The 12574-nt window shown below is 40.5% G+C and overlaps 1 protein-coding gene across 1 annotated transcript in view; it reads right to left on the bottom strand.

Moving 5' to 3' along the window:
- The window catches only part of ENTPD5 (ectonucleoside triphosphate diphosphohydrolase 5 (inactive)), a 46880-nt gene that overhangs the window by 28567 nt on the left and 5739 nt on the right, over positions 1 to 12574 (bottom strand). The window contains exons 2-3 of the mRNA XM_004739288.2: positions 7615 to 7693; positions 1527 to 1593 (exon numbers count right to left, since the gene is read on the bottom strand). The gene's annotated coding sequence lies outside the window, so the exon portion shown is untranslated. The remainder of the gene's footprint in view (positions 1 to 1526; positions 1594 to 7614; positions 7694 to 12574) is intronic.

Genomic DNA, 12574 nt, shown 5'->3' with positions numbered 1-12574 from the left:
GACATTGTCCCAGGCAGATTCACAGATCAGAAGGCTGGATGAATGAGATCTTTTTTAAGGTCTCTCCAACCCGAAGACCAAATACTCCCAATAAAGGAATCAGAGTTGGTACATTGGTAGTTACCAACAAATATAAAATCCTTTCCTATAAACAGATCACTTCTTTCTGTACTTCATTCCATTTAAATCAAAACATTAGACAAGTGTTGAAAAGGCAGATTCTATACAATGAAACTATTTGGGTGTTATACCAAAATGAGATCAGGCAGTGCCTGACTTCATTCTTCATTGTTCCGGCCTTGACTTAGCTACAATAATCACTGCCTGGGGAAAGAAAGCTGTTGCTCTTGCTGTGTCTCTCTCTTCACAAGTCACCAGGCCTTTTCTTACCCATTCATTGGGTAAGAAATTCATTTTCATACCCTTTACACAGGAAGAAACTACCAGTCAGGAGAGGGTTAACATAGCCCCAGTGAGCAAATATAATAAAAACCTAAAGTGACAAACTATTTCTACCATCAAACCCATATCTATTGTGGGAGTCATTCATGTGCAGTAGAGTAATTACAAGGATCCGCGCCCTTTGTCACTGTTTACACTGGAATTTGTGGGAAGAGAAGTGAAAACTCATTTTCCCTTTCTTTTTTTTTTTTTTTTTAAGATTTTATTTGTTTATTTGACAGACAGAGATTACAAGTAGACAGAGAGGCAGGCAGAGAGAGAGAGAGGGAAGCAGGCTCCCTGCTGAGCAGAGAGCCCGATGCGGGACTCGATCCCAGGACCCTGGGATCATGACCTGAGCCAAAGGCAGCGGCTTAACCCACTGAGCCACCCAGGCGCCCTCATTTTCCCTTTCTTGTTACCAACTGAAAAACGTCTACTGCTTCAAATATGTTAAATCAAAATGACAAAAGAGAAAGACTGAAATATTATGATGATACCTGATATTTAAAGCCAGGAATAGAACTACCACATAAGTACATTTCTTCAAATGTGTCTAAAATGCTTCCCCTTAAAATAACACTTTTATTTTAACAATGTTGGCTACAAATACTTCTAAAGTGACTTGTGATTCAGGGTCATGATTATGATCATCAGTTATATTTTTCTACAAACCTGGGATGCCTTTAGGGGCCACAGTTCTATAGGACTACTTGCCTGTCTGCCACCAAATGGTCCCAGATTGCCACGCTTCCTGAGCTAGTTTTCCCTGATATCATGCTATGTTATCACTGATGAGCGTTGTCATACACGTGATTTCTTCAACAAGCTGCCATCACGTAATTTTTTTAAATCTTTAAAATCTATGGGATGTAAATCAGAGAGCCGTAATTATTAGACTTTTATGTCAACTTATGCAAATGAGAACCTGTCCAAAAGAATAAGGGGTGTAGACCTTGTGACAGGTCTTTTAGTGGCTCAGAGATCCCTTTCCATCGACTATGAGCTCTCAGGAATAAGAGAGCAGAATGTGAAGAAATGTGACCTCTAGAAAAGTGGGGTATTAGTTTATATTGGCTACTTACCAATTATTTTCTTTTTCTTCTGTGCATTCCCCTTTGTTTCCTTCAACTAATGTGCCATTTTTTCAACCTACAGAAGATGGACATGGATAATTATAAGAGCAAAGTTCTCTCTTGTCAGTATGCTTATTTTTGAGGTAGTATTCTCTTTCCACATTCATTTCTAATCTGTTCAGTCTCTGGAAACCAGATCACCACACTCATCTCCTGACTGACAGTCTAGTACTCTTGGCCTCTTTCCCATCCAAGTACTAACCAGGCCCGACCCTGCTTAGCTTCCGAGATCAGACGAGATCGGGCATGTTCAGGATGGTATGGCCATAGACTCTTGGCCTCTTTCATACTTTCTTCTCATTCAAACTACGACCACAGCCACTCTTATAAAATGACTTGTTTATAAAATCAGTAACAGCAAAAGGCGGCAAGTCACACGTCCTCTAAAAGCTAGTGTATATTTTTGTATAAATGTGTGTGTGTCAATGTATGGGGTGTACTGACTAAGGAGCTAATCCATAAGTGAAGCGGATAAAATCTAGTTTATGCACTTAATGGGGTCTTTTTTTTTTTTTTTTGCTGTGAAGAACTCATATAACAAGTTGCATGTTCCACAGTGTGATCAAGAGGGGCCATTTACTATTACATGTATGAGTACATGGTTAAAAGGCACCAAGCCAATCCTAGTCCTAGGTACATACCCAGAAAAACTGAAGATAAGGACTCAAATATTTCTGCACCGATGTCCTTTACAGCATTATTCACAACAACCAGAGGTGGAAACAACTTAAGGGTCCATCAATAGACATGTAAACAAAATATGATACATATATTCAATAAATATTATTTAGCTATAAAAAAAGAATGAAGTTCTGCTGTGCCTGGCTGACTCAGCCAGAAGAGCATATGACTCTTGATCTCAGGGTCATGAGTTCGAGCCCCACATTGGGTGTGGAGATTATTTACGTCAAACAAACTTAAAAAAAAAAAGGAATGAAGTTCTAACACATGGTACAATATTGATGAAACTTGAAAACATTATGCTAAGTGAAAGAAGCCAGATACAAAAAGATATATATGATTTCATTTATATGAAATATCTAGAACAGGTAAATTCATAGAGACAGAAAGTAGATTAGAGGTTACCAGGGATTGGGGGTGGGGAGAATGGGAGTCATTGCTTAACAGACTGAATTTCTGTTAGGGGTGTTGACAGAGTTTTGGAAATAGTAGTGATGGTTATAAAACACTACTAATATAATTAATACTACTGAACTACACACTTAAAATGGTTAAAACAGCAGTTTTTATGTTATATATTTTACCTTAGTAAAAACATTTTTTTAAAAAAGCAGATGCAGGGGTTCCTGGGTGGCTCAGTGGGTTAAAGCCTCTGCCTTTGGCTCGGGTCATGATCCCAGCATCCTGGGATCGAGCCCTGCATCTCAGCGGGAAACCTGCTTCCCTTCCTCTCTCTCTGCCTGCCTCTCTGCCTACTTGTGATCTCTGTCTGTCAAATAAATAAATAAATTATTTTTAAAAAATAAAAAATAAATAAAATAAAATAAAAAAGCAGATTCGGGGGGAGCCTAGGTGGCTCAGTTGGTTGAGCACTGGACTCTTGATTTCAGGAGTCATGATCTCAGGATTGTGAGACTGAGCCCCACATCAGACTCTGTGCTCAGCAGGGAGTCTGCTTGAGATTCTCTTTCTCCCTCACCCTCTGTACAGCCCCCTTGCACACAGGTGCTCTTTTTATCTCTCTCTCTCAATTAAATAAATAAATCTTAAAAAAAAAAAGGCAGATGGGGCCACCTGGCTGGCTTAGTCGGTTGAAAATGCAACTCTGGATCTCGCGGTTGAGTTCAAACCCTACATTAGGCATGGCGCTTACGAAAGAAAGAAAAGGAAGGAAGGAAGGAAGGGCAGATGGAAACAAATGTAAGATCATAAGAGGAAAAACTTTGGCTATGATTTCAATGAAACAATGGTTATGCCAACACTCCATCCTTTGGATATCTAACAGGTACGCAGCCAATTATGATTTAAAATCTGAAGGTAGTACTGATACTCAGAAAATATCTTCAAACATTTGAACTTACACAGTATCTTCTATTCTCCCAGAATGTTAAACTTACCTATGCAACATAAATCTGAAAATTACACATCCAAGAGAGGATTCAAACAAGGTTATAAATTCTAACTATCTAGCCCCCAAAGCAAACATTTTCAAAATATTTTGTTCATTACAAAACACACTTCTCCCAGTATACCTTTGGAATTCAAGGATGGAATGAGTGATATCTACCTCTAAGCACGCAATCTTGACATTTCTACTAAGTTTTCCTTTAAAACACTTAATATTGTATGTCAATCATTGAACTCAAGACACTTCAAACTAGCATCTCCAAATGCCCCCTTTTCCTTGGCACCCATGCCCCCCAACACACACACACACACACACACACACACACACAGAGGCTAAATGGATTCTTTTTTATTTCCTGTTTCTGTAAGTGGCATCACAGAGTCCCTAATTCATAACTCCAAATCCTTATCATCTTTGAATTCTCCACTCTCATACCTTCTGTATTCTCACCTGTTATCAAGAACTGGTGATTCTTCCTTCACAGTATCTTTCCCATCTCATTCTTTTCCCACCCACCCCCCCAGTAACCTGTTAGCACCTAAATCCTGACCTTTATTGCTTCAGACTTGGACTGTTACAGCTTCTTAACTGGTCTTCCAATTACCAATATCTCTATTCTCAAATCCATACACAACTGTTTCATCGTTCTCCCACTATATTTTAACCCAAAGCATGTCACAAATTCATTTATCTTTGAACACTATACAACCCGCCATATATGTTTAACTCATGTCTGTTGAATGAATTAATGAATGCATAAATCACATCACTCTCTTTAAAACTTTCATCAATTTGGGACACCTGGGTGGCTCAGTTCATTGAGCATCTGTCTTTTGATTTCAGTTCAGATCATGATCTCAGGGTTGTGAGATGGAACCCCATGTCCAGCTTTGTATTCAGTGGGGAGTCTGCTTGAGATTCTCTCCCTCTCCTCTGCCTCTCCCCCCTACTTGTTTGCTCCCTCTCTCTAAAACAAATAAATCTATCTTTAAAAACAAAATAAAATAAAACTTTCATCAGTTTTCCCAGTGTTCGTAACAGAAGGTACAAACTCAAATACCTAACCACTTACTGGGGCCAAGCAGGAAATAGAAGTGAGTAAAGGTGTAAAGCAACAGGAAGTGGTGGGGACTACGGCAAGCTAGAGAGTACATAACCCATCTAAACGGAGAGTTGCTTGCTGCTGCCACAGACTGCTGCTGTGATAAACTACAGCCCCAGTACTGCCAGTCTTCTGATTTTTTTTCAAAACAAACTGAAAGCACAGATTCCTGTGTGGAATCGGGTTTTTAAATAGTGACAACTAATTCCACTTAAAAAAACCACAAAAGCCACTGTGTACACTGGCAAAACACATCTATGAGTCAAATCCAGCCTTCAAGTTTCAAGTTGGTGTCTCTGCTTTGTAGAACAAAAGACACACTCCCTGTCCAACATTTGAAGTTCTTCACTGTGAATTCCCAGGCTACCTTAAACAAAGCTTTTTTGCCCACAACTGTCAAATAAGAACCCTCTGCTCTGGTCTAGCAATTCTCAAACTTTAGGATGTAGCAGAACCACCTGGAGGACTTATTAATACATAGGCTGGTGGGCCTCACTGCCAGCATCCTGATTTAGCAGGTCTCCAGTGGAGCCCGAGAACCTCCATTTCCAATTTGTAACAAGGTCCCAGGTGATGTTGATGCTACTGGTCCATGGACCACACTTTGGGAACTACTGCTCTAGTTAAACATCTCCTTCTCTCAAACACACACTGAATTTTGCTCACATGATTCTACCTTTCCAGAAAGCCTTCCCTCTTCCTCTCAGCCCACCTTCTGTAAGCTTTCTCTATAAGAGCCTTTCATGTCCCCAAATTCCTGCAGCACTTATGCCATCTCCCCTTTATCCATCACTGCTTGGTGTTTTTTTGTTTTTTTGTTTTTTTAAAGATTTTATTTATTTATTTGAGAGAGAGCGAAACAGGATGAGACAGGAGAGGGTCAGAGGATGAAGCAGACTCCCTGCTAAGCAGGAAGCCTGATGCGGCACTCGATCCTAGGACTCCAGGACCATGACCTGAGCCAAAGGCAGCTGCCAACCAACTGAGCCACCCAGGTGCCCTGTTTGGTGTTTTTTATTGTAAACTGTTTGTATATTGGTGTCAGTGAAGCTGTGCACTCTCACAGATCAATGCTCAGGTCAGTACCTTATACGCCTGACTATAAGCCACTGGAAGGCTTGAACTCCTCAAGCTCTCAGATAGCATGGTATACGGATGGTACTCATTAAATTTTTTTTTTTAAAGATTTTATTTATTTATTTGACAGGCAGAGATTACAAGTAGGCTGAGAGGCAGGCAGAGAGAGGAGGAAGCAGGCTCCCCGCTGAGCAGAGAGCCCGATGCGGGGCTCGATCCCAGGACCCTGGGATCATGACCTGAGCTGAAGGCAGAGGCTTTAACCCACTGAGCCACCCAGGCGCCCTAAACTTTTTTTTTTTTAAGATTTATTTATTTGATGGGGGACCTGGGTGGCTCAGTGGGTTGAGCCGCTGCCTTCGGCTCAGGTCATGATCTCGCGTCCCGGGATCGAGTCCCGCATTGGGCTCTCTGCTCGGCAGGGAGCCTGCTTCCTCCTCTCTCTCTCTCTGCCTGCCTCTCTGCCTACTTGTGATCTCTCTCTGTCAAATAAATAAATAAAAAATCTTTAAAAAAAAAAAAAGATTTATTTATTTGAGAAGAGAGAGCGAATGAGTGAGAGAAGGGGCGGGGGAAGAGAAGTAGAGAGTGGGAAGCCAGATGTGGGGCTCAATCTTACAACCCTGAGATCAAAGCCTGAACCAAAACCAAGAGTTGGACACTTAACTGACTGAGCCAGCCAGGCGCCCCACCTCACTAAACATTTCTTAAATGAACATCTGACAGATTCATGACACCGAAGTGCAAATAAGTGAGACTGAAATTTGAGTGTGTAATTTTTCTTAGAGAACTTTTAGTCCTGTGTAAAGGTTTTGTCAGAATGGACAGATAATAAAAATTGGATACTTTACAAATAAATTGCTAGTGGTAATAATTATATATAAAAATAAAACAGTTAATGTTTTTAAAAAATCCATGAAACCCTACTTTTAAAATTGATAACAGTAAACCCTTGATCTCCAGAATTTCTTATCCCTTGCGGGGGTGTGAACTAGTCAATATCACAATATAATACCTATTTAAAAGAATTCTGGGGTGCCTGGGTGGCTCAGTGGGTTAAAGCCTCTGCCTTTGGCTGAGGTCATGATCCCAGAGTCTTGGGATTGAACCCAGCATCGGGATCTCTGCTCGGCAGGGATCCTGCTTCCTCCCCACTCCTCTACCTACTTGTGATCTGTCAAATAAATAAATAAAATCTTAAAAAAGAAAAAAAGAATTCTGTATTTGTACCAAGGACAATAAAAAGGAAGATGAAAGTAACCGACTCCCCACGGTATCTGGAAACACTAATTAGTCTCTTCAGATACTGTTTGGATAATATATTTATGCATGATTCTAAACCCTTTATGAAAACAAAAATCAAAAGTTGTTCACCTACTTTCCTCCACCTATAGAGTTGCATCTGCAATCAGGTGATTTCAAGGATGATTTATGAGTAGAAACTTGAGTCTCCAGGTGGAACAAGAATAGGATTTACAGAGTAAACCCAATTTGGGAACTACTAAAAGAGACAATTAGAAATACTACATACTATGAAAAAAAATCGGGAAATATATATTTTGATATGTAGTCCTAAGTTATCTGGCTTTTTGAACAACTCTACACTTGATATTACAATCAACAGAACAAGAGAAAAGTCATCATTTGGCAAGGAGAATCCAATTCAGAAAAAAAACACCAACAAAATCCACCCAGGAGCATATGAAGTACATTTAGAGCTTTAAGCTAGCAAAGATGTTACCTTGTATTAGGTTACTTGTCGCACCTACCAGGAACATAACGACCTTGTCTGCATGAGGATTCAGCCAAGATACTCCACATTTCTATGCTGACCGGGAACTATACAAACTGGGGGGAAAAAACAATTGTAAAGCCAAGTCAACAAAACACTTAAGGGGCTTATTCCCAGTTTTAAAAGCATTAGCATTCTAAGAAATAAAACAAAGCATATTTACTCAGCAAGATAATCCTGAAACTTCACAGTAAACCTACCTACCAGAAATATGGAAGGAAATGTTATCAAATGAATTGCTAAATAGCAACTTCCTACTCTACTATCTGTATCATTAGATGTTTCTTGCTAACAGATGACTAAATAATAATATCCAGTTCTTTGGCAGAAAATGTGAGGTTCAGAAGACTGCAAATTCTAGATCCCCTCTACTATAGTATAAATATGGGCATTTCTCTTAGCCATATCACAACAGTTGTAACTACAAATCAAACTTATGATCAACATAAATGTATGATAAAAAACTACAAAGTATATGTAATTTAAAGTATTATGTGTACATTAAGAAATAATCTTGTTACAATCAAATTCTCATGTTTATAAATGAGTCTATAGGCCCGTGTTCAAACAAGGGAAGTCTTGGACTGACTTTCATATTATATAATAACCAATTTTTAGCATTCCAAATATATAGCCTATATAGAAAATGCCCTAATCTCTCTTTTCTGCAAGTTATCAATAGTGTGTACTTTCAGAACCTCACACAAAAATTAATCCTAATTTTATGGATCCTATATCAGAAGAAATTCCTTCAAGTGTATGGTGATTCCACCATGGACCCACCAGAGTGTGACATACAAACAGAGGGAAAGTGCGCCAGAAATACAGTAAGCCACCAGAGGGGAGGGAATGGAGGGTTGAGCAAAAGAGGTGAAGGGGAATAGGAGATGCAGGCTTCTAGCTGTGTAACTGATGTGGGAAACAAAGGCAAAAGAAAAAATTAAATTTCTTTACTACTTATAGCCCATTGACAAGTCCTTGAAACAGGCAGAGTGACATTCCTCTAAGAAATCAGCTACTTCAATGTTGCTAAGGGCAAAAGGCAATCTTGGCCAAACACCCCAGGATCCTGTGGTCTACTTTAATATATAAAAATTCCTTTGGAAACTACCTTTATCTCTACTCCCCCACTAAGATGCATGTTGGCAACCATCTCCCAAGGATATGGCCCACAGATACACATCTGAAGGGTCTCATGACTAAGGGTTTACTAGATAGTAATAAATGACTTTTCCTAACAACATCTAGTCCCCTCAAGATCCCAGAAAGCTTGCTTCCAAAATTCCTTAGAGACTTAAGCTATCCCTAACCCCCTCCCAGCTTGAAAATAATGGGCCACTTCTTACGACTCCAGTGCAACTTTTTCTGGCCACAGGTCCTGTCCCCGTGCTTTAATAAAACCACCTTTTTGCATGAAAGATGTCTCAAGAATTCTTTCTTGGCCATCAGCTCCATACCCCAACATTTTCCTACATCATTTGACATCTAATGTGAGCCTCAGTGCAGACTTGCTAAGTACTTTCACTTCTCTTCTACTTTCATTCCAAGGGCTTTTCAAAGGGGTATGGTCTTCTTGGAACATTTTCATGTCAATTACTCAGGCTGCAATCTTCTAGCCCATAACTACGCTACAGGGAGAAGAAAGCCTGCCTTTTGGCTAAAAGTTAGTACCCTGGCTGGAATGGTAATAAGACACAGAAACCTGATGCCCTCTCTTTATTCCTGTCCTTATACAAAGTTGTCTATCTTGGGCACAGGACAGCGACCTAAGAGACTAGTATGGCTGCTGATCTTAAGACTCCAGCACAAGATTTCCTCCTCACTGGTCTGTGGTCTCTTTCATATCCCTGGTCTAGCTGCTTTTGGCCACTTGGAACTGGCCAAAACCAATACATACTGAATTAAAGTCCTATCGGGGATGGTTCCTAGAGAAGTTGGTGGTAAAGACTATTTATTGGAATGTTGTTTAGACCATGATGGACTTCTATCTTTATTGTTTTTGATCAATATCCTCTAATAACCACTTAAGCTACAAGATTGGGTAACTTCCCCCTTGTAAAACTTTCCTAATGTTTCCCATCGGTTAAAAACTTCAGCTTCTTCAAGGCAAGGTAAAATAAAGCATGTCCTTCCTGGCATGACCTTTAAGGCAAGGTAAAATAAGGTATGGTCCTTATAACATGACCTCTAAGGCACGATATCTTGGTCCATATACTGGCACCAATTTTGTGGTCCAGAATGTGATGACGAAGTGGGGGGTGGGGGAAAGAACCTAGCGTCCCTCCTCCCAGGCCTTTTAACAGCAGGGCAGTGATCATATGGATTTTTTTCAAGGGACATCTCAGGCCACTTTGACACCAGGAACATCTGATTCCACCCAGGAAAACAGGGGGTAAGGGGTATTTTCTTGGTACTGGATCTTCTCTCTTCAGTTCCCAAGGACTCTCCCTTGGGATCCCTTTTAACCCACTGGAAACTATTCACATTGCAAAATTCAGCAAAGGACTGGTTGTCTGTAATACTGCATGGCCTCAGGAGGATCTCAGATCTGTTCTACAGGCAACAGGGCAAATGGAGCAGAGATATCCTAGGTCCAGGCCATCAAGGCTCTAAATCAGGACCCGGACCTAAGGGCCTCTTGCAGAACATGTTTGGTCAGTAACCAGGCTAGTAAACTCCCTTCTGATATGTTAAATGATAATTATCTAAATAGGCCTCCTCCTGATAGAACCCTGGTTGCTAGAGGAAACACAGGCCATTCTTAATGAAGGGGACTCTGACTCTCTCACTGTTCCACCTCCTAATAAGAGGTAGAGGCTTCTCCCTCATTTCCCAGGTTAATAGCTATAATTAGAGCCAACTATGGGCAGTGTACCTTAGTACCAGGACTTTAAGGAATATTCCCAAATAGCTGCCCAAACTCCCTTTGTTTTGGGGAAATTCCCTGTCTTCTGTGGCCCGACATGGACTGCATATTTCCACTTTGGTGGGGAAAAAACCATGGTGTCAGCTCATCCCCTCCTCCTGTTCCTACACCACCTTGGGTGCTCCCTGGTTCCTATACCATCCTCAGTGCCTCTGGCATCATGACTTTTACAGTGGACCCAGGTGGAACATAATTCAGTATTTAACTAATTTAACTTCGTTGGCTTAATTAAAAGACATGTCTCTAGCGTCACCAGCATTAAATATGCAACTTTCATTTTACCAGGGATTACTGAAGGTCAAATAAGCCATGTTACCTCTGTTGCAATTTGTTAGCAAATAGATGACTTAAAATGGTTAATTTTGTCTGTCTCAAAGTTTTCAGGGGTAATTGTTAAGATAGCTTTCAAAAGTCCTTCGGTAACCTGAAAACTTTAATGTTTTGCTTAGATGATAAATTGGGATTGAATTCATTGGACATCTAGGTCTTTTCCAAATAGGATAACGGGGGGCGCCTGGGTGGCTCAGTGGGTTAATCCTCTGCCTTCGGCTCAGGTCATGATCTCAGGGTCCTGGGATGGAGCCCCGCATGGGGCTCTCTGCTCGGCGAGGGGCCTGCTTCCTCCTCTCTGCCTGTGTCTCTGCCTACTTGTGATCCCTGTCTGTCAAATAAATAAATAAAATCTTAAAAAAAAAAAAAAAGAGTTTCCAAATAGGATAATGGGCTAAAGCATTGATTACCAAACGTAGGTTTGTGCTCTTGACTTCTTATTGCAGAGAAACTATAAGAATATTTGGGTCTGTGGTGCCTGGGTGGCTCTGTCGTTAAGTGTCTGGTGTCTGCCTTTGGCTCAGGTCATGATCCCAGGGTCCTGGGATTGAAACCCCCACATGACACGCCCCAGGCATTGGGCTCCCTGCTCAGTGGGAAGTCAGCTTCTCCCTCTCCTACTCCTCTTGTCTTCCCTCTTTCCCTCTCTCTGTCAAATAAATAAAATCTAAAAAAAACAAAAACAAAAACGTGGGACACCTAGGTGGCTCACTTGGTTAAGCGTCTGCCTTAGGCTCACATCATTATCCCAGGATCCTGGGATCAATTCCTGCATGGGAATCCCTGCTTAGTGGGGAGCCTGCTTCTCCCTCTGCTGGTGCTATCTCTGGCAAATAAAATCTTTTTAAAAAGGGATATTTGGGTCTGTTGGAAAACATGCTTTGTGCTTAGCTGATTCATAAATTCATTATCTAAAGAATTCTGGTGTAACAGTTCATGATTGGTTACTACTTAGTCTTCATTGGAAACTAAATTTCTAAGAGTCAGAATTCTGCAAAATGTAATTAAGACTGAGAAATAAAGGAAGTAACTCTGTATGTGTAAGAAAGATACAAGGAATAGAAATACATTTTTGTTGAAGGTATAAGAAAGTAATTTTGTCCTAAAATGACACTGGTTGTTCGTAGAGACATGGCTTGGGACAAAATCTGAATGCAAGGGAAAGCTATAGAAGGGTTTCAAGGGAAATCTTTGAAAAGGAATTTTATGTGTGGTCAGGATGGACTAAGGTTGAAATGAATGGATTTTAAAAATACACTGGTATAAGATTGAAATTCTGCTTTCTCTGTTAAAAAGACAAGTTTTCTTGGACTGTTGGTCTGCTTTTTTTTTTTTTTTTAAAGATTTTATTTATTTCTTAGACAGAGATCACAAGTAGGCAGAAAGGCAGGAAGAGAGAGAGGAGGAAGCAGGCTCCCTGCCAAGCCCGATATGTGGTTCGATCCCAGGACTCTGGGATCATGACCTGAGCCGAAGGCAGAGGCTCTAACCCACTGAGCCACCCAGGCACCATGGTCTGCTCTAGATAAGAAAATATAAACAAAGTTGTTTTCTCCTTTGTCTGTCCAGACAAACAGGTTTCTAGGTTTTGTCTTTATCAAGTCTTTAATGATCTGTAATCCTATTAAGGCATGTGCTTTAAAATTTTCTAAGGTTTTAAACAAGATTCCCCAAGAATTAA

This window comes from Mustela putorius, unplaced genomic scaffold, assembly GCF_011764305.1.
Source record: "Mustela putorius furo isolate JIRA1106 unplaced genomic scaffold, ASM1176430v1.1 tig00000129_pilon_pilon_pilon, whole genome shotgun sequence".
NCBI lineage: Eukaryota > Metazoa > Chordata > Mammalia > Carnivora > Mustelidae > Mustela > Mustela putorius.
This window is presented reverse-complemented; position numbering and strand designations above follow the sequence as displayed.